Source organism: Ascaphus truei, chromosome 18 (assembly GCF_040206685.1).
Source record: "Ascaphus truei isolate aAscTru1 chromosome 18, aAscTru1.hap1, whole genome shotgun sequence".
Lineage (NCBI taxonomy): Eukaryota > Metazoa > Chordata > Amphibia > Anura > Ascaphidae > Ascaphus > Ascaphus truei.
In genome coordinates this window covers 22158447-22181905 of record NC_134500.1, presented here as the reverse complement: position 1 = coordinate 22181905, position 23459 = coordinate 22158447, and positions in this window count along the sequence as shown.

The window sequence follows — 23459 nt, the reverse complement described above, 5'->3', positions numbered from 1 at the left end:
CAAATGGTTCAGCATGAGCTTTTGGGGTGAAACAACGTGAACAACGTTTCTGGTCCATCAAGGACCTGTCATCAAGACAAACGTGCCCCAAAATAACCTTGATTCCCATACTCCTAATCTCAATATTTTTTTTATATGGCTGGGAATAGTGGTTGACCTGCTGTGTACGTGTCTGGGAAATGAGTGTATGCATTATATGATTTACCTTCTACCATTCATTATATCCCAGCACTAGCCAGCAATCCCTTGCAATGTTATTCCAATGAGGTTTTCCACAGGCAAAAAGGGTTTAGAAATGTGTCTTAAGATGCGATGAGCTATCTCTATCATCTATAGAATTTATGAGATCTTCATGTTTATCATAAAAGTAATCTTTCTGCTTCAGAAGAATTGTAGCCTAATCTGATTTTATAAAAGTCTATTATGCAGCCTTCTTTCTCAATAGCGCATTTCAACATTTTGATGAAAGGTACAATGAAAACTCCCCTACTCGCCCTGCAAAAAGCATTTGCCCCCTGCTGTCGCCTATAAAAGAAGCAGACACCTACATCAATCAGACACAGATGTCCTATTAGTGCAGGAATACACGTAGATCTTATTTTTTTTTTTGTACTTGTTCCTATCTTTTGATACAGATAAATACCCATCACCCTTTCAAAGAGCAGATATAATGAAATTCTAACAAGCTATTAGAAGTCATAGAACTATTATCCATTTTATTAACTTTTATGGGGGGGAACTAGTCCCACTGAAATGTGTGCAGTCTTTATATTTAACAGCCCTGTAGCTGGAACGCTATTAATTGGAATACCTGATGAGGCCTCAAGGACAATTTTGTATGCAACGCAAGAAGAAGGGGCAAGAGTATTCACTTACTGTACCTCGACACATCTTGTAGATGAGTCCCAAAGGATCCAGATGGTGACCAAGAATCAAAGGGAATAATTAAAATAAAAAAAATGAGGATTTGCAAAGCAAAAACATACTATCCTAATAAATTATTTATGGCACATGAGAAAAAGCCAGTGGTCCCAGCTAAAACATTTTTTTAATGGGAATTTATCATATTATTTAGTCTTAGTTATCCATTTCTTTTTTCTAACATTAATGGCAAATAAGAGACTTATTAACTACTAGATGAAAGTACTCGGCGTTGCTTGGGAATTGTAAGAAACCAAAAAATACTGGCATTTATAAATGGATAAATTCATTTTGTAGTTTCTTAATACAAAATCCCCTGCTAAAACAACAACTCCACCCATAATAGTTTAATTGCTTCTGAGGTCCTGAAGTGTTCAATCGAGAGCCTCTAATGCGTGTTTGTGGGACATTGTCCTCTCGTCCCAAACACTGATCTCACGCTCTTAAAGAAGAACTTTGGCTGCTCCTGTATTTTTGCTAATGTTGCACATTGGATTTTCAAAGTGACCAAGATTAAGGGGGGGGGCTTGAGGGTAGTGGGATGGGGTCGTCATTTGTGATGTCAGCAGTGATGTCATTTGTGAATTGTAGCCAAACAGACAAAACCCTCGGGAACCACCATGCAAAATGTGGTTATAATATCTTAAGAGGTGTTCAAATGCATAGCAAACAGACAAACAATTCCCAAAATATATATAGTAGATACTAAATATTGGCATATCTATAGCTGGTATTTATTTTTCCTTACTGCATAATGGACCCTCACAGTTGATTTTGTGGCCAAATCTGAAAAGGACAAACTTCAGAAGTAGAGCCTGCAGGATACCCTATAAATTAGGGGGGATGACTAAAGTTTCCCATTGTATTGCTTACTTCTGCATGGGTGCGACCTGCTCAAGGGGGTAACAACACTACAGTATAAACATTGCTCCTCATAAAATTGTAAACTTAACAGAAATAGCCTGAAATAAGGTCTTAACTGTTGGACAGTGTTAAACCAAGGTTATGGTATAAATTGCATCGTCTCATTAGTGACACACATTAATATTTTGTGTCCCCATGGCAATCACAAATGCCTAGTTATATCACAATTTATTCTTATATTGAACCCTAAAGAACAGGCATTAGAGCGTAACATTCGGAACATTAAGCCGTTATGGTTTTATTAGTCTCTGCTACGGGAAATGAATGGGAAACAGTTCATACAGTCATAGACAAAAATAATAATGTAATAAAATGATGCAGTAAGTACAGAGCTGAATAGGATATCCCTGAGGGTAAGGTACCATATATTCACCCTACTATAGAACAGCTCATCCAACAGGGCTCATTGGAGGCTAGTAAAGTAAGGTGATTGGAAACTGCTTGGCATAGACACAGAGGAATCCTAAATAGGAAACAAATAGTATCTCATTGGGTCTAAGGTTCCATAACAGATTGGGAAATGGGCAGACTAGGAGAACCATGGGGTTCTCATCTGTCGGCCTTTCCCATGTTTCTGTGGTTATTCTGGCACTGTTGCTGGTTCAGCTTTATAGTCAGAGAATATAAAAGGTGGGGGGGTTTATGTGGTGTTGCAGGTAAAAGATTTTGACAAATCTGTAAATACTAACTACAACAAAAGCTTCACAGCAACGACATATTATTACAAGTAACTATATAATTCCACCAAATTACTTTTGTAAATACACAGTAGTTACACAGTAATTACAGCATCATTAAATATATTCTGGACAGTTAAAGTGCTACCACATGTTGTTCAGTGTTATCTATAAATGGAAATCAGGAAACAGAAAACATGGCTTAAATTGACGTCTCATGGAGTCAGCATCAGTGACCTTACCTACCAAAGCATTAACACGTTTACACTGCACATGGGGCCAGATTTACTAAGCAGTTTTCTGCTGTGAGACACCTTCCACCTCATGAAGACTCCTCATAGCTAATTCGGTCAATGGGCTGCAAGGTAGGAGTTCTATGGCAGAAAACGGCTTAGTAAACATGAGCCATTAGTCTTCAAAGATCTCCATTCATTTCATGGTCATCCTCAGAAGTCAACACACCGTGGTTCTCTTAAAGCAATAAAACCAGACATCAAAGTTTGACAAGCTCAATGCTTCGGAGGACTGTGACCTCCTTTTGGTTTAAAAAAAGTATATATGTGCACTTTCCCCCCAACACAAATGTCACCCTAAGTGGAAAGCAATGGGTCTCTAGAGCTGAACCAAGTTAATTTTAGCTATAGGGACCCCCTTATCCCTGAGATACATACCTCGATAAGGGTTGCCAGTAACAGCACCGCAGATTTAAATGTCCCGGTCACGCGGGCCAATAGCAAGCAGGCAGGGATGACATCATGGCTTCCTATTGGCCCACATGACACAGGACATTTAAAGCCGCCATTTTGGTTACCCCACCACATCCAGCTGGAGCTGCTATGGCACCCCCTATGGAGGCAAGTATCTCGGGAAGTGACCCATACCCATATGTGATCCACTTGCTCCCTACCACTAATTGGTAGGCAGCAAGTGTTTATAAACTGTGGAAGTCTCATAATTAGTTCCCATACGTCTAAAAGGCAGATGCAGGGGATTTTCAGTTCATTGGACAAAGTAGATATTTATTTTAATTGTGGTACCTGACTTTTGGGTGTTACCCTGGTGAGGCAGAAGGATTTTTCATCTTTTGGCTAAAATATGTAACTAAATATCCTCTCTTTTGAAGTTAGAAATATAAAAGGATTAACGATATTGTATTGCATGCTTCATGGAGAATGTTAAATAGAGTTAAGAGATAAGAAATTATTAATTATATTTTAATTGTAGGCTTTGAAGAATCATTAAGTGAAATAAAGACAGGGATCTAGAGGGATGTGTTTTGGTATTTTTTACTTTGGCCCAATAAAGTAATAAGCCTTTTGAAGGACGTAATTGAACATTCTGGTGCCTAACCAAGAAAGCAGCCACCATATTGTAAAGGGGCATTAGCATGATACATTGTAATGCAGAATGCAGAATATTAAGCATTTAGCAATGAAATCCACAAATTGAATAATCCACAAACACATACGATCAAAGCCGTTAACGGTGGAGAGTGGTGACAAGGGTTTCGGGCCTGGCCGATCTCAGAAGTTGGGCTTGTCCCACTGGAAGTCAGGCCCAACTTCCGTTGTTTCAGTCCCCCCTCAACAAGGGGCCTACAGTACATTACCATCCAGACTGTGGTGGTGGGCCCGCGGGAGAGCTGTTGGCAGCCCTGCAAGCGACAGTTATAACATGTTTCTATGAAATAAGTATGTCCCAAAGCAGCTGGATTGTCTTCACTGAAACTGACGCTTTTATTAGCTAAGATTGAGTCCACTTGGATTTAAACTTCTAGGGGTTGTGGTAGATATATATGCTTTAAATGTGTGCATTAAATGCAATTATACAATATGAGCCATTACTACGTTCATTCTCATCTCTAGTAGTAAGGACAGCAAAAGATATTACTCCTCTCTCGTTGGCCAATATTTAATATCCTTTATGCTGCTTTCCGTTGTGCTGCAGAAAAGACCGACTCCATTCAAATGAATGGCACACAGAATTGCTTCCGGTGAAAACAGCTGCCCAGCATATGGAATACAGGCCGTTGAGAGAAAGCCATCTCCTGTTTTGCCACATTGTCAAGTCATGAAGTATCTGTAGACTTTGAAGACATTAGCATCACCACATTTCCTTTACAAGCTATGTTGATGAGGCTTGTTAAATTGTTGAGCTTTGTCACATCAAAGTTAAAGTCTTGTCTTGACCCAATCAAAGGAATATTGCAAAATCTTTCAATAAATAAATTTGAAAAAACATGACGGTCATTCATCATAGACAAAGAATACACCAAGTTCTTTTAGGTGACTGAACACATTCCAATAACATGATTTTCGTACTAGAAAATTACTCCCAATTTCTGTCTACTTTCCTTCTCTGTCCCTCACTAGCTGAACGATAAATATGTTTAATAGGTCTGGTAGATCTATACACATGAGCAATATGAGAGAAATTCCATTAACTCAAGTGTTTTCTTACAGATGTCAGAAGACGCTATTTAGCTATTATTGGGTCCGTCATACATACCACACAGAACTACACCTAATTACCCTATTTTAACATTAGTGAGTGAGGAACCAAGTGGAAAGAGATAAATTGTTCTGCCTAACATTTGTGAGGCAAACATGATTTATGGCACTACTATACAGGCATACCCCGCATTAACGAACGCAATGGGACCGGAGCATGTATGTAAAGTGAAAATGTACTTAAAGTGAAGCACTACCTTTTCCCCACTTATCGATGCATGTACTGTACGGCAATCATCATATACGTGCATAACTGATGTAAATAACGCATGTGTAACAGGCTCTATAGTCTCCCCGCTTGCGCACAGCTTTGGTACAGGTAGGGAGACAGTATTGCTGTTCAGGACGTGCTGACAGGCGCATGCGTGAGCTACCGTTTGCCTATTGAGCGAGATGTACTTACTCGCGAGTGTACTTAAATTGAGTGTCCTTAAACCGGGGTATGCCTGTACATCTATACATGCATGAGTGTGTATTTCACACATATTATATACACTTGCAAAATATGTGCTGTTACAAGGAAGCTGTTAATAAGATGGCTTCTGGCTATATAGGCCCCCGAGAACACAAACGTCAATATTATCCATACAAAATATTACAGTGTTACGCATGTCAGTTTTGGGGTGAAATGTTCATATTTGATCTTTCTCTGCATTAAAGATCAGTGATGACTGTTACTAAAGGGGAAGTTCCATAAATTAGGCCAAACATTTTTTTTTTCAAACAACCTATAATGCAATTAACTTCAAAATGAATATGTTTCTATTTTCCCCCCCAAGTGATTCTAATAGTATCTGGTATTTGTTCTTTCCTTTTTATCTGGTTAGCTAATTTGGATCTGCGTAAATATTTTACACAAAAAAAAAAAAAAAGGACAAAAGTGAAATGGATGGATATATCCAAAAATGCCTGAATCCATAATATCCAATATATATGGAAAATATGGAAATATCCAAAATATACAAACTGCCTGATCACTAAAGAGAATAGTATTCTAGAGACACTCCAAAGCATTTGGAGACATTAGAAGTCGAAACAAGTATTTCGAAACAATTGTCTGATTTGGTTTGATTTAACCTAATGAGTTAACTAATGCCATTAGATCTTTGAAGGGCCTATAGACTGTATCACAATGAACTGTATCAGCACATACTTGGAAGCCTATTGAGAAACATGGTGCCAGTGTAGTTTCCTGGGTAAAATTTAGCTGATAAAAACACAATTGGGACCATTGACTAAAGTCTTCTGACTAGGAAACCAGTGAAGACACAGCACCGTATTTATCCAAAATGTAATGAGCGTTTTGAAGACAATCGCACATCTCTATTCAGTTCATTAGCCTTATATCTATCCCAAGCATTTTTTATTCCCTTACTGAAGTAGCTCCTGCCACCTCTGCTGGAAAGCTATTCCCCTAATCCACCACCCTTTAAGTGAAGTTATACTTCCCCAATTTCCCCTTAACCTCCCCCTTCAAAGCGTGACCTCTTGTCTAGCACTCCTCTATCTCTGAAATATTCTACCCTCCTGCATTTTGTTGAAACCATTTATGTATTTGAAAGTTTCAATCATACCCCCCCCCCCTCTCCCTTTTACCTAAGCTATACATATTAAGGTATTTTAGTCTTTCTTGATAAGTCCTATGATCAGGGGTGGCCGACTCCAGTCCTCAAGGGCCACCAACAGGTCAGATTTTAAGGGTATCCCTGCTTCAGCACAGGTGTCTCAGTCATTGACTGAGCCACTAATGGAGCTACTAGTGCTAAAGTAGGGACATCCTTAAAACCTGACCAGTTGTTGGCCCTTGAGGACTGGAGTAGGGCACCCCTGATCTAAAGCATAGGACTTATCAGGAAAGACTAAAAGGCCTTCACATATACAGCTTAGTTGGCCACCCCTGCTTTAGATCATGCACCATTTTAGTAGCCCTTATTGGCACAATCTGCAATTTACGTATACTCTTCTAGAGATATGGTCTCCAGAACGGAACACAGTACTCTATTGGAGTCTTACCAATTATCTATAAAGTGGCATCATTACCTCTATCTTTCTGCTGCGAGGTAGCATGGGCACAAAGGATTTGTGGAGCATTGGAATCCCTCCAACCCAACATCCTGCTGCCTTGTTACATTGCTCGTCTACTTTTAAGTCACTTGAAATAACGCTTCTCAGGTCCCTTTCCTCTATAATGGTTGACATTACAGTGCCATTAATCGTGTATCTGCCTTTGGGTTTTTGAGACCCAACTAAGTTTGAAAGCCCACCTTAGAGATCTTTGCCCGCCATGTGGCACCGAATGTTACATACAAGCGATCTCAGGATATTTCATGCAAATAACCAAATGAGCATTTCCAGAAATACATTATGTTTATGAGCGTTATAAATTCGTGTCAGATGTACACATCCCTATCTGATGAAACATGCTTTTAAAGAGCACACATGACTGTTTATTTATCTATACAAAAAGCAAGATTGTTATTGATAACGACCTGCTTTGTTGCAAGCTGCTAGTTTATGGCATCGTGTAATTTGCATTGCAGAGCACAAATAAATCTAATAATTCTATGTTCTATAGAAATTGGAAGCTTCAGTAGGCATATCTCCATTTCATCGACACTCTTCCTGCAAGGAAACTCCTTCAAAAACAAAGAGCGTAATCATCAGACTCATTAAACCTTAGAAAGTATTGGGAAAACATTAATTGAAGGTGGATTCATTTCTGTGGTTTACTGTAAAATCTCAGAAGCGTTAACAGTGCAACGCTGACCCTTCTGGCAGAGATAGAATCTCATCACGCTAATGGCACTTAAACCAGCCATTCTACATCCCCCCGCCCCCCTTTTTTTTATTATTTATATACGTAAAGCATGTGGCAATGTATAATTCTACATTCTTACTTAAGCTGGCAATACATTTTTGGTGCTCCTGTTATAAATCTGTCAAAATCCTGGTTGTGTGTCTAGCTAAATGGCCGCCTTCTAACTTTGTGCTGGAGTCTGAGAAATGCTGCAGCTGATATGTAACTTTATATTACTACGTGTAACACGTTATTATCAAAGCTTTAAGAGCAATAGACAGTCTTCTGTTTGGAACACAGGAACAGATCTGTTTGTGATACTTTGTTGCCAAGGGGCGAGGCTCGAAAAGGTGTGTCAGAGACTGTTTCAAAAGAGGAAGTGGATATGGCTTTCTAAATAGCTGCTGTAACAACCAAAGGATAATTAGTACATACATTTTTTTTTTATGAAACATGACATTAGGAGTTTAAAAAAAATGCAGGAATTAAGTCTGTCTTACGTGGTGATGTCATTTTGCAATCACATGGTGCAGAAGAACTGGGGTTTTGCCGAACAGAGAGAGGACTCAACTAGATGCTTGGAGGATGCTCTCTGTTACCTCTCACAGACATGATGATTTTGTGTACATTTTTCTGAGTTTGTCTAATATTGGTATTATTAGTAAATGCTTCACTATGGAGTTTGCACTTTTTGGTCTTTTTATCTTTGCTTCTCATACTTAACGGAGTGAAAAACATTGCTGTAACTCCAAAGTTGCAATGACTAGGCCTGCAAAAGTGTATATACTGTATAAATGAAAAATGTCCCCTCGGGGACCGAAACGTCAGGCTCTCTCTACATGTTGGACTGAATAAATTCTCTTTTCTTCTACCCCTTGTGCTGTGCTGGGATTTGGATAAGCTCAGTGATCTCTACTGACTATTATTACCTACCTTTACCTTGCACCACTTACCCCTCTGCTGAGGTACTTAACCTAGTGTGTGCTGCCATTTTTTTCACTCATCGTCATCCATTGTCGATCCCCAACTGGTTGAAGGCCCACAGGTGATACAAAACCTTATCCCATCTAGATATTATAAGAAGGTCTGCTGTTATCCATATAGATGGTTCATCATCTTGGCAACTGCAGGAAATAAAAAAGCGCATTATTGTGTGTAGCCATGTATTAAAATGGTATACAGTTCTTTCTCATGCTTAAATAAATACATAAAACTATAACATACATGTTACTAATAGAATTGGAGCTGAAACGAAAAAGACATAATTAAAATAAAAACAAAAATTAAAAACACACCATGATATTTACAAAAAACATCAAGGTACAGCTCAACCCCGTTATAACGTGATCCGTTACAACGTGAATCCGCTTATAACACGGGTGCAAGCGTGGCTCCCAATTTTTGTATTTACGAATATTTTACAACACGATTATTGGTATCTTAAATACTTTATTGTGCAGTGCATACAATTGTACATTATTTCTAACGCGATCCGCTTATAGCGCAATGTGATTCTTTGGACCCGAAGCACAGCGTTATAAGGGGCTTGAGCTGTATAAAGCACAGAGAAACTCTGAATGGGTTTAGGATACACAGATCAATATGTTGCAATATGTTGCAATATGAGATGGTGATATTAATTTGTGATCTAAGCAAAAACCGTGGCATGGATTCAGATTAACAGATTCACTTTTTCTGTAAGAGAATTAGTAATATAGTGACCATATATCTATTTCTTCACTCAGTCCGAATGGAGCCAGTTTGTACATCCAGCCACATTTTTCCCGATTTAATATTTTGATTAGGACCTAAGGATGGCTTAGCCAATGATCCGATTCTAGGTCCTCATTTAAATGTTTCTCCGAGAATAATTTTCAGAAAATCTAAACATTTCAAGAATACCCTGGCTCCTATCGACATAGGTGAAGGTAAAGTTACAAGATATAGTACATACATACATACATACATACATACATATATATATGTATGTATATATATATATATATATATATATATATATATATATATATATACACACACACTTATTAGTGATGATGCTTTCCTCAGCATGAATAATAGTAAAACATTACATTTGGGTGGGCAATGGAGTATAGATATAAAGGCTGTAGTCACACGGCCATGTGTGAGACCACCTGACTAGGGTGTTTCTTTGTGCACTGACTGAGCCCCCTCTTAGTCAGTCCCTCTCTCGCCTGGTATCATGCGACGGACAGCGTCCTTGCAGTGGTCCCCATACGGATGACAGTCACCGAAAGGATTGTAAACTTCAGAATTTAATAGTAAAAATAAGGGTAGCCAATAACTCGCACATAGGTTAAAACACCTCCGGCGCAAGTGGCCGCGTTGAGTGCTCTTATCGACATAGGTCCGAGTCAAAATATTAAAATCAGTACTGATTGTTGCCCTGCTCCACTGAAATCCACGGACCGAAGGAACTGGTCGATCCGCCGCCGATCCAAATTCGCAACAAGAACTCACTCATCTGTAGCAGCTAAGCAAAATACTACACAGGGGCAAAGAAAAACAAGGGGCAACGCTTCGTGAAACCCGTTCCCTCCGATCCCTAATGGACCATGGTACTGCCCTTAAAGTCCTTCAGAGGAATGTTGCTGCACAGATCCGTAAGGCTAAGGCCCCGCTCCCTCAGTCAGCGCGCCCGCACTGCAGACAGGCGGGGCGCTGACAGACACAGACCGCTATCTGCAGTCTGTAGGGAGTGGGAGCCGGAGCGGGAGGTGGGCGGGAGTGGGAGGCTTAAACGGGAGGGGGGCGTGGCTTGAGCGGAGGGACACGCTACTCTCCCAACCCACACTCCCTCCACGGGCTCGGGCTGCTTCTGTAAGGTAAGCAAAAATACACACAGACACACACCTCCTAACGTGCTTCCTGACAGCTCCCGGTCCCGCCCCCACTGCTGATTGGCTCTTCAGAGCACCACGTGACGCGTCGCCGCTCGGGATCACAATTTTCTTGAATCCTGTGGCGGCTGACGCGTCACAGTGCGTAGTAAGCCGTCAGCGAGGGGTGACTGGGACCGGCTTGGAAAGATTCCCCTGCTGGTGGGGGAACGCTCACGCGGCCGCCCGCACCGCCGGGCGCAGCGGGTCCCAGCCCTAAGGCCTCCCTGGTCAGCAAGAGCGCGCGTGTGTCTGCGCAGTCTGGAGAGGAAAGCACACGTGTCAAAGTTCTTTGGAAACACGTTGCAGAAGGCTTATTTCTCTGCTAGGAAAACATACAGATATGACACATGCTAAAGAATTGACATTGAGAAGAAATGCGAAGTGTAGGTTTGTCAGTGACCAAATAAAGTACAGTTACAATCGCACTTCTAACTGCGCATAAGGACACACGGGTTCAAAGTCTTGAGTATGTTATGGGAGGTTACCATAAATCTCCCAACTTTATCGTGTTTGTCATTGCCTAGAGCGATGGGTACAAGCCCTAATGCAGCAGCTGTTTGGACAGAACGGGAAGAAATGAAGATGAATGCTATACATCTTCTGGATGGCTTCTTATCTTGTCACTATTGATTTAGTACGTGTGACTGGACCGAGATCCCATTTCCAGACACAGAAAGTTATTGTCCACGCAATACGATCTTAGTCTATTATTCTTGTAGTCATTTGCTCCTAGTTCAAGTTTCAACTATCAAAGTTTCCAGAGCATATTTCAAACATCTGCCTCTGGTTTATGCCCTTTTTAATGCAATAATCTGCTCACCGAACAAAAAAGAAATGTTTCATACCAATTTGTCCTAATCTCTTTGTTGAGTCTTCAGAAAACGAGCTACATACATTGAAAGATTACTGGCTTTTGAAGCAGTTTTTTTTACTATCCCTCTTCTTTCTTGGCCCAAGTAAGCATATCCATAAAATAAAATCTGCTAACATTTTGCCATGGAAATATCCATTAGGTGGTATTTTACTTCCAAAAGATGTAATTAGCCTAAAAGGGTAAGTAGGCTAAACAGTGATGGGCTCAGCCAGTCCTGCTGCTGTCTCACATTCTCTGCAAGGACCCCAATACCAGTCTAGAACATTTAGTCACGACCATTTAGCTGCGACCAAATCAGTACTTATCTTGTCGCCGGGACATTTCTCCGACGTCTGCTTACCCGCCAAAGTAAGCCCCTAACATTACCCCTCACCCTAAAATACTAACGCTACGTCCTACCCTAAAAACCTTAACCTCCTTGCCCAAAACCCCATACCCTAAAACCCCTTGCCCTAATCCGCTACCCTAAATCCCTTACCCTAATCTCCTACCCTAAAAACCTAACCCTTTACCCTAAAACCCCTGTCCTTAACCACCTACCCTAACCGCTAAAACCCTTTAAAGTAGCTTACCTTATCAGCGAAGCGGGCGAAGCGGGCGACGGGTTAGTGCCCAGCGACGGACAAATGCCGGCAGAGACTTGGACGGGGCGAAACGGCCACGATCAAATGTTAAATTCCGCCTGATACTGCTCACAAGGTGATATTGGAAGGAGTTGCAAAACTAAGACTGGATTCAATTGTTCCCTATGACCCACAGCCATGTTCACTATTCTAGTATTTCAGTCTTATACGAAGTAGAATTGTGGTTGCCATGATATCATTTTTCTATTACTGCACTTGCTTTAGGGTGATAGTCAGAAACCAAGCGGCAACACTACCTTGCTGTTAAATATCAGCCTTTCTGGGCTGCCTTTAATAGGTTATAGTGGTTATCTACCTGGTGAACCCAGTTCACGAACCACTGTTGGCTCCTTGTGACATTGGCCAAATCACTTTATCTTCCTGTACCTCAGGCACAACAATTAGATTGTAAGCTCTATGGGGCAGTGGCTAGGGTTGCCAGGTGTCTAGCATTGAACCGGACTGTCCTGTATTTGGACACTCTGTCCAGTAAAACATAAGAGGTAATACTGGACGTGTGTGTGTATACTGGTATTAAATCTCTGGACATCGTAAGCTGACCGGCTTGGGGGGCCGCAGGATTTCCCTGAGCAGGGAGAGAAGCAGGTAGAGAAGCAGGGCTGTTGCTAGGTGGCTGGGCAGCTTCCTCAACCCTTATTGGCTGCTGCTGGCTAATGCAGCCAGTCAAGCGGAAGCGTCAGGAGCCTGGAGCCAAGGAGAGGAGGAAACAGCATGGAGCGGTGACAGGCGTGTGTGTGTCTGGAGCGTGTCACACCTTTCCCCATTGTGTCCATTATTTTTGTTGAAGCCACCTGGAAACCCTAGCAGTTTCTCATTATGTTGGCAAAAAATGCTATGTACAGCACTGGGTACATTGTCTGTGATATATCAGAAAACATAATTATTATTATTACTAGAATGTGCAAAGAAATCCACATTAGATGCTGTTTAGGACAAACAGATTTAAATGCCAATCCCTGTTTGAGATCTGGCATGACTTAAAATTACTGTAAAAAAGGAAGAGGATCCTAAAAACTGTATCCCAGTTCCTATTGCCCAATCTCCCTCTTAAATCAGGACAAGCCTGGGGCACACATAACTATTTCCCCTTGCATGGAATGTTGTGGGATTTTCTGAATTCGTCATTGGCAGATTTTCACTGCAGATTGGCGCAATGATTCATTTAGTGCAGATTAATACAAAGAACGGCAGGAAAACATCCCTTTACCACCAAAAAAACCATCAATTCGGAGTATTGCTCTCTCTCTCTCTGATGGTCAGGGTAACCTTATTAAAATGATGCTGTTTATTTCTATGGGAGCTTCTGACATGTAATGTACGTCTTACTGAACTTTCTAGTTGGCCCCTTCCATACCCTAATGCAGGGGTGCGCAAACTGAGGGGGCGTAGGATTTTTTTTGGGGGGGGGGGCGCGGTGGTTAAAGCGGCCCTGCGCCATTCCGCAAAGCATTTAAATTGAATGTCGAGGGACCGCGCGAGGCCTCTGTAACTTGCTTACCGTGCCTCAGACGGCTTTAGATGATGCATCGCCATGGCAACGTGGCGTCAAATGATGCTGCAGGGTAACGTTAAATCCCATGATGCTTTAGATTAGGTAAGGGGGGGCGCAAGCAGCGAGGGAGATCAGGCAGGGGGGCGCAGTACAAAAGGTTTGCTCACCCCTGCCCTAAGGTATGTCCAGGAGGACGCGTCATGGAGATGGCGTCATAGTGGCCCTTATGACACTCTGTTGGTCATCGGGTTTTGCTCGTTTTCTCAGGCGCGTTCGCGATCAGCGCTCCACAGCAGCGCCAACCGCAAACTGAACGGAAAGGGATGACCAATTTACGTCGTAGGAAGTGGTCACATGATCGCACCGAGCCGGAGGTTCATGGCCAGAAAGGAGGCAGGAGAAAGTGTCTAAGGCCTCGTCCAGGGTGACGCTGAGCGGGCGCTCCTGCTCGCGCTGGCCGCGAGGAAACACATTGCTGCAGTATGTGTGGCCAGCGTGAGCGAGCGTCTGCGTATACACAGCGCATAGCTGCTTACCGAAGCAAGCAAATTTGACTGTGCCGCTCGTTGGCACGTCACGTGAGCGCTTCACCCACTGAGGGGGAACCAAATCCGTGACATGGCCACGCCCCCCAACACATCCTCCGGCGCGCAGCTAGCTGGCCATAAATCGCCCGGCCCAGCAGAGCGGGTGACATCACCGCACACGAGCGCCAGCGCGCTCGCTCCCTGCTTGGCCGCTGCCTTAGGCAGAGATGTCCTCAAGGTCCACCAACAGGTGAGGTTTTCTGGACATCACTGCTTCAGCACAGGTGGCTCAATCAACGACTCACCCACTGATTGAGCCACCTGGGCTGAAGCAGGGATATTCTGGAAACCTCACCTGTTGGTGGCCCTTGAGGACTAGAGTTGCCCAACCCTTGGACTAAGCGAATTTTACTAAAGGTGCAGTTCCACTATTTAAAGTTGCAGGTCAACGGCCTATTGCTTTTCATATCTACGCCACCAAAAAAAAATTATTCAGCCATCTTCTTCTTAAGACACACTGTTAACAGTTTGTTAAAATACCCACTGCCGGTCATTTCCGAAAGAGGCTTCTTGCCTCCACTTTCATCTGACTGCTGTATTCTTCCCTTGGGTATGAGCCATTAAAATAAAAAACAAGGATCTCCTGAATTTTCTGTTATTGCAGCCCTGACACGGAGTGGGATTATACCATTATATACCATTATATTACTTTGCATGATCTCTGCTCAATGCAAATGGGATTCAGGAATTAGGCTCTCGGGAGTTTTTCATTAGGGAGTAAAAACCCCATCAGCAATAGAAAGAACACATCCTAACCTTTGCATCTCATTTGCAGGGAACGGGAAGTTTGTTTTTCTTTGCACACTAATTAGTGGGTTTCTCACAGCTCTTGTTGAGTACCATTTTTAAGCAGAATTTTAAAAGTATTTTTAAATGGCATGAAGTATTTTTTTTTTTTAATCTCATGTGTTATTTAAAATCGAGACAGAATAATCCCCTGTGTGAGTTTGTTTCCACTCTACAGTTTCTTTTCGGCTAGCTTGAGATCAAGGCTGCAGACGATTCAATTAAAACAGAGTATAAAAAAATACTAAGATGCATTTTATTGAGCATTTAAAATTTAAACTGTCTCTGCAAATCTCTATTCTCAGATGCAAAGATATATATTTCTACAGAAGTTTCGTTTTAATAACGGGACCTATTGTTTTAATCAGTAGTACATTACAATGTGTACATCTAAAGAAAAGAGGACTTACAGTACTTCAAAAATTATTCAAACATTTTCTTAACTTTGTGTGTATCCCTTCTCTCTTTCTCTTATCCCTGATACATTTTGGGCTAGAAGAGATATATATATATTTAGTGATAATAGTGTCTGCAGCATTGTGCTTTTATGGGCTTAATTTAATGCTGCAGGAGTGGCCAACACCAGTCCTCAAGGGCCACCAGCAGGTCAGGTTTTAAGGATATCCCCGCTTCAGCACAAGTGGCTCAATCACAAATCAGTGGCTCAGTTAATGACTGAGCCACGGATTGAGCCACCCGTGTTGAAGCAGGGATATCCTGAAAACCTGACTTGTTGGTGGCCATTGAGGACTGGAGTTGCCTACTCCTGATGAAGACCTGCTAAATAGTTAGTGCAGCTTTTGCAAGTGTTCTTTGATCCAAGCTGTAAAATGTTATATTGGATATATATATATATATATATATATATATATATATATATATATATATATATATATATATATATACACACACACATACACACAGGGGTGAGGGATAGGCTTCAGTGACAGATAACATTCCAGGATGCACTGTTTTAAAGTTAAACCCTTGCATGCTTTATTCATTGTAACATCGCCGGAAGAAGAGATCAGTGTATCTCGAAAGCTCGCACAAATAAAAGCATTTCATTAGCCACAGAACTGTATAGTCTATTCATTTTTGATATATGTAGAGGTATCTGTACCGTGTAGGTGTGTGGATATCTGAATACACTGCGTCTGTATATGCTTTATACATTTATATTTACACACATACATATATATATATATATATATATATATATATATATACATACACACACACACACACACACACACACACACACACACACACACACACACACACACACACACACACTCTTACATCACTAACATTCAGGGACCATTTAACACCTTAAGTCATAAATCGCATACTGCACAGGGGGGAGGGATAGGTTTCCGTCACAGATACATTCCAAGATGCACTATTTTTAAGTAAAAACCTTTCTTGCTTTATCCATTGTACCGCCGCTGTTAGAAGAGATCAGTGTATCTCGAAATCTCGCACAAATAAAAGCATTTCGTTAGCCACAGAACGGTATCGTCTATTTGTTTTTTATTTTATATATCATTACCCAGAATTCCTTGCTGCAGTGAAAGCACTGTATTCTAGGTCGGGGGGGGTGCAAACTTCCTGCGCTGCGCCCCCCCTTACCTTCAATGGAGCGTCAAATGACACTGGACAAGAACCGGTAAGCAAATTTACAGAGGCCTCGCGCTTTTAGCGTGGGGCCTCTGTAACCGCCTGCCCCCCCCCCCCAATAAAGTCTCGCGCCCCCAATTTGCGCACCGCTGTGCTAGGTGATAATGGTGAAAGGCAGGGTGCAGACCTGTCTAAGACATGTGAATGTGCTCACAAGTGATATTCTTTATTGGCTATATGCCGATGTGGAGGTTTTTTGTCGCCTTTTTCAAACACCATAACTTAAAATGTAATGGTAAACCTACACAGCCTTGAAAATTGCAAAGCTGGTACAACCAGCCTCACACTGATGAGACCCATTAAGGTTGAAACATGTCTGTGAGCGGTTTTGACTAGCTTTGCATCTAATCCCATGCTGTGCTTAAAAGCTGTGTGAACAGCAAAGCATTTGCTTATATGGGTTCCATGTAAAAGGATTTCAGGCAAAAGGTGACACACTGTGTGCTCATTTGCATGTCATTTCCCAGAATACCTTGCTGCAACAGACACACTGTATGCTAGGTGATAATGGTTGAAAGGCAGGGTTGCAGACCTAAGACATGCAAATGTGCTCACAAGTGATATTCTTTATTGGACTTGGACTTGGACACAGACACACTTTATTAGAGTGATCTCCACAATCACAAAATAGTATACAGCGAGAGCTAAAAAACCTCACACAGAAATGTATAATGATACGGTTGATACCATTAGAGCACAATTTACAATATCAATCTGTAAAACATTTGAGCCTTGTGCAGTCTTTGGGAAAGTATCAGATGTAGATCAACAAACACATTTTATTGCAATGTTTTTGTCTATTAACAATTTCATCCTCCATGAAGCCAGAAAGGCTTATGATTGTCTGTATTGTGTAAACTCTCGCAGATGTATAGGAGGTGCAACGCACAGTAACCATATGTTAAAACATGCAATCATACTTCTGCAACCTCCCTAAGCGTTAGAAGAAAGGTCACTGTGGAGCCACGTTCAGTGTCTGTGACTACTACAGCAATGATAAAGAACGCTTACCGTATAAGCACATTGGCATGTCGTAGGTAAATCCTTTATACCCAGAATGGGACAAATTGCCGCAGCCGACTCCTCGTCATTGCCACCGCAAATCAGCTGCTCGGAGTGCCTCGCTGCTAAGGTAAGTTATTAAGCGGTTAACATTGGGGGTTTTGGAGTAAGGGGTAAGGTTAAGTGGCTAGGGTAAGGAGTTAAGATTAGGGATTTTTGGGTAAGTGCTCCGATTATGAGTCGTAAGGTAAGAAGTTATGGGTTTTAGGGAAAGGGGTTAAGGCAAGGGGTATTAGGGTAAGAAGTTAAGGCTAGGGGTATTAGGGTAAGGGGTTAAGACTAGGGGTATTAGGGTTTAAGGTTTATAGGGAGAAGATTAGTGTTAGCATTAGGGGTTAAGGCTAGGGGTTTTAGGGAAAGATGTTAAGGCTAGGGGTATTAGGGTAAGAGGTTAAGGCGTATTAGGGTAAGAGGTTAAGGCTAGGGTATTAGGGTAAGGGGTTAAGGCTAAGGGTTTTAGGGAAAGGTTTTAAGGCTGGGGGTATTTGGGTAAGGGGTTAAGACTGGGGTTTTAGGGAAAGGTGTTAAGGCTAGGGGTATTAGGGTACAAGGTTAATGCTGGGGGTATTAGGGTAAGGGGTTAAGACTAGGGGTATTAGGGTTTAAGGTTTATAGGGATAAGATTAGTGTTAGCATTAGGGGTTAATGTTAGGTTTTTTTAGGAAAAGGTGTTAAGGCTAGGGGTATTAGGGTAAGGGGTTAAGGTTAGGGGTATTAGGGAAAGGGGTTAAAGTTAGGGGTATTAGGATAAAGGGTTGACATTAGGGGTTTTAGGGTAAGGGGTTAAGGTGAGGGGTTTTAGGGTAAGGGGTTAAGGTTAGGGGTATTAGGGTAAGCGGTTAAGGTGAGGGGTTTTAGGGTAAGGGGTTAAGGCTAGGGCTATTAGGGCAAGGGGTTAAGGTGAGGGGTTAACAGGTTAGGGTAAGGACTTATCGTTAAGGGCTTTTAATGTAAGGCTAGCGTGTTAACTTCGCAGCGAGATGGGCTGCTGCAAGTCATCCTAGACCACTTTAAACCTGCCTGTCGTCCCATGGTTAATTTAAGGGTGATTTGATTTTCTAATAAAGCCCTTTACACGTAGGTTTAAAAAAAACAAACATTTTTTGACCCAAGACTTGGGACTGTCCGTTTGATAAAGATCGGTAATATCCCGTTTAAAATGTCCTGGTGTTGGGGATGTTTTTTGTCTCTCTGAAAACTTAAGAGCGCACAGATTTGGGTGAAGATGAAGATGGATGTCGCCGCTTGTGCCTCTTATCCACAGCCGAGTATGAACCTCTATCTAGGCAGGAAACAGTGTCACTGCTTATTCTGAATATTGTCATCTACTAAACTCATCTTAAATCATGACAAAAATAGCAATGCTGATACATGGTTGCTTGCTTTCCCTTACAATATTGCTGTATGTCACGTCTTTAAAAAACGATACTAAATTTATGCTTTTTCTTTAACACTTTAAATCCGTATTGATATTATAAAAGTGTTTAACAAGGTTCCTAATGCATTTATAGAAATCTTCCAGAAGAAAAAGTTCTGTGTGTAACCCCCCCAGATCTTATTACCTATAATCTCTAGTAAATACTATTCAGTGCTCATAAGTGCATCTATAAAGTCCCCACCATACTGACATAATGAACCATTAAAACATCACTTTTATTATCTTCAAAAATCAAAAGATACATTAAAATAAATGGCCACAGTCAAAGTAAAAACAAAAAAACAAAAGCCACACCCTGGTTAGGATTAAAAAAAAAAAAAAAAAGCCGCTACAGAAAAAGCGCTTTTCCCGACTGTATCATAATGTGACATTCATCTCCTCCCCCATTTAACCCATTATAAATCACACAGAGTAAGATAGTGCAGTGAGGGGACTGGTAATGGAAGAATGAGATTTCCTTTAATTTGATATTCTCAACCAAACTGTGCCCCTAACACACCCTCAGAGAGATAGATACTGTAGGCAGTGGAGACGATGGAAAGGAAAGCGTTAGAGATTCTTAGTATTGAACAGTTGTATCAACTAGCTTCATCCTCGGCCTTTGACATTTTACACTTACACACAACGTACTTTTGTTTCCTGTGAGAAGTTCTATTGGTAAGTACGCAGGACTGTGATGGACGCGGCATGTGCCAAAATGTATGCTCATTTGTATCTGGGATTGTGAGAACGACCGTTTTCAATTAAAACACACAGAGTGAGTGTCTTCAAGAAAGGAAGAAATGTGGTACGTAACAGAAAGCCCTGAATGAAAAAGTATATATTATACCGTCCAAAAGAACTAGGAGGCCTAGCTATGCCGAATATCCTTAACTATTATAAGGCATCCCAATTGGGACAGGTGATGCAGTGCCATATACCTCCGTCATCAAAAAGATGGGTGGCGCTAGAGGCCAGTCTGACCTCACCGGTGCCATTGGCAGATATAATCTGGCTTCACAATAAAGACAGGCCAAAGATAGCTTCAGACAAACCGATTCTAAAACATTCTTGTGCTATATGGGACACATCTAAGACAAAATTGAAAATTACATAAAACGGTTCTCTGATGACCCCAGTAGCCATGAACCCTATCTAGATACTTGGAGAGGTAGAGGTAATATTGTAGAGTTATTTACACTGTCCAAATTACAATCGTGCCAAACTTTACAAGGACTATTTGATCTACCAAACTCAGATTTTTACTGCTATCTACAAGTTAGGCATTTTGTAGAGATGTGTTGACAAGCCTCTGAAAAGACTAAGGCTACAGCCCCGCTGCCTGCACTGCACGCACGCCTACGAGGCTGGCGGTGTGTGCAGCCGAGTCCCCTGGTCTGCAGTGAGCTGCAGGGGGGAAAGACAGGGGGAGGGGGGGCGTGACGGGGGCGTGGCCGTGGCATCACCCGGCAGGTTCGCCCTCCCCCCTCCAATGGAACGAGATTTGAATTCAATCTTAGGGGATAGAGCATCAGGGAGTTGACGTAGATCTTTTTAATGAACAAAAACACTGGACTGTTTGCAGTGCCCCTGTGATGACTGGTACGGGGGCACAACCATTACAAATAAAAACTTATTGTGGGCAATATGCAAAATGTGATGAATCACCCGAACGATAATTTATATGTGCATCTTTATTTATGTAGCGCCATCCAGGTACATAGCGCCATCCAGGTACAGTACATAATATTATAACACAAAGGGAAAGAGTCCTGTCATGTTAATATCATGAGCTATTATGTATTTTAGTAAGTCAATCTGGTGTTTCAGGGGTTAATAAAAGGTACTGTTTGGGTTTAGAAATACAATATATTTGGTTTATGACAAGTCAAGACTTTTCCTAGGTCTGTGCTGGTCTCCAAAGAATACTTAATTGGGGGGCCTATCACAGATGGTCCACTAAAGGGGACGTGTGTTGTTTAGAAGGTCATAAATGCTAACAAGAGAGGACGCCGTCAGCCTCAGAAAACTAAACGTTTGTGAATAATTACTGGTGTATTCCAGAGAGGTAACACAGGTTATGCTTTCGTTGTAGGACTTTATTAAAAATGAGAATATCATGTGATGTCATCTACTGTACATACTAAGTGTTACGTGTGTTCGTGGCACAGTAGAGACCACACACTGCATGGGTAAGAGGTGCCAAGGACAGATATCCATTTGTCACTCAAATTTAGGATCAAGTCGTGATTAGTCTTGTTACGTCCGTCATGACCGCCTGAATCTATTGGTGTGACACAGGTGTGTCTAGGTTTTACCGAAGGTAAGTTATGAGGGTGTTTATATACTGAGGCAAAACGTAAACACGGTTTTAAAGTTTTTTTTCCTGTCATAAAACTGTCAATCTCGCAGCTGATTTACGACACGGTGGGCTTATGTTGTTCAAATGGGGGAGAGAAAAAAAAAAAGTACATAAGACTTAGCAAGGTATTATGAAAATCAGATTTCAACGGAGGTGTGTTTTGGAGCAAACACGCGACTTCTCATTCCTTCACCAGTGACCACTCTGGGAGAAAATCCTGATATGTGGTAATATATAGGGAATTCTATTTTAATATCCTATTTTAAGAAACTGTTCTGCACTTACTGTGATTGTATAACTAACACACACACACACACACACACACACACACAGTTTAAGGACACTCACTGTAAGTACACTCGCAAGCAAGGACATTTTCAATAGCCACATGCCCGTGTCTGTACGCTCGTTTCGCAAGTACGGACACTTATTCTGCCCTACAGACAGCCGTAGTAGTGACGCGCCGATTCCCCTTGCCCAATTAAAAAACTGCAACTCGCATGCGCCTGTCAGCACGTCCTGAACAGCAATACCGGCTCCCTACCTGTACACCCTTAATGCTTCCATAGGAATTAAGATGCCAAGTAGCAAACAGATGCTGCTAATAAAATGCCATTGATTAATTGATCAGCAAGTGTGACCCCCTCTATAGAAGCTGAAGTTTTAGCAGTTTGCTGGTCTGGAGCATTCAGGTGTATGTTAACACAATGCCAAGGAGGAAAGACATCAGCAATGATCTTAGAGAAGCAATTGTTGCTGCCCATCAATCAGTCAATCTGGTGTTTCAGGGGTTAATAAAGGTACTGTTTGGGTTTAGAAATACAATATATTTGATTTGACAAGTCAATACTTTTCCTAGGTCTGTGCTGGTCTTCAAAGAGTACTTAATTGGGGGGGCCTATCACAGATGGTCCACTAAAGGGGACGTGTGTTGTTTAGAAGGTCATAAATGCTAACCAGAGAGGACGCTGTCAGTCTCAGAAAACTAAACGTTTGTGGATAATTACTGGTGTATTCCAGAGAGAGGTAACACAGGTTATGCAATTTAAAGTGCATCATTCTACAGTGAAAAAGATTATTCAAAAGTGGAAAACATTAAAGACCGTTGCCAATCTTCCCAGGAGTGGGCGTCCCAGCAAAATCACCCCAAGGTCAGACCGTGCAATGCTCAGAGAAATTGCAAAAAAAAAACCCCAAGAGTTACATCTCAAACTGTACAGGCCTCAGTTAGCATGTTAAATGTTAAAGTTCATGACGGTACAATTACAAAAAAGACTGAACACGTATAGTTTGTTTGGAATGGTTGCCAGGAGAAAGCTTCTTCTCTCTAAAAAGAACATGGCAGCACGGCTTAGGTTTACAAAGTTGCATCTGAACAAACCACAAGACTTCTGGAACACTGTCCTTTGGACAGATGAGACCAAAGTGGAGATGTTTGGCCATAATGCACAGCGCCACGTTTGGCTGAAAACGAAAATAATCAAGGTGTTGCAATGGCCCAGCCAAAGTCCAGACCTCAACCCGATTGAAATGCTGTGGATGGACCTTAAGAGAGCTGTGCATAAACAAATGGCCACAAACCTCAATGAACTGAAGCAAAATTGTAAAGAAGAGTGGGACAAAATTCCTCCACAACGATGTGAGAGACTGATAAAGTCATACAGCAAACGATTACTTCAAGTTATTGCTGCTAAAGGTGGTTCTACAAGCTATTGAATCATAACGTATACTTAGTCGTTTTTCACACATGGCTTCTCCATTTTGGCTTTATTTTTGTTACATAAGTCATGACACTGTAATATGTC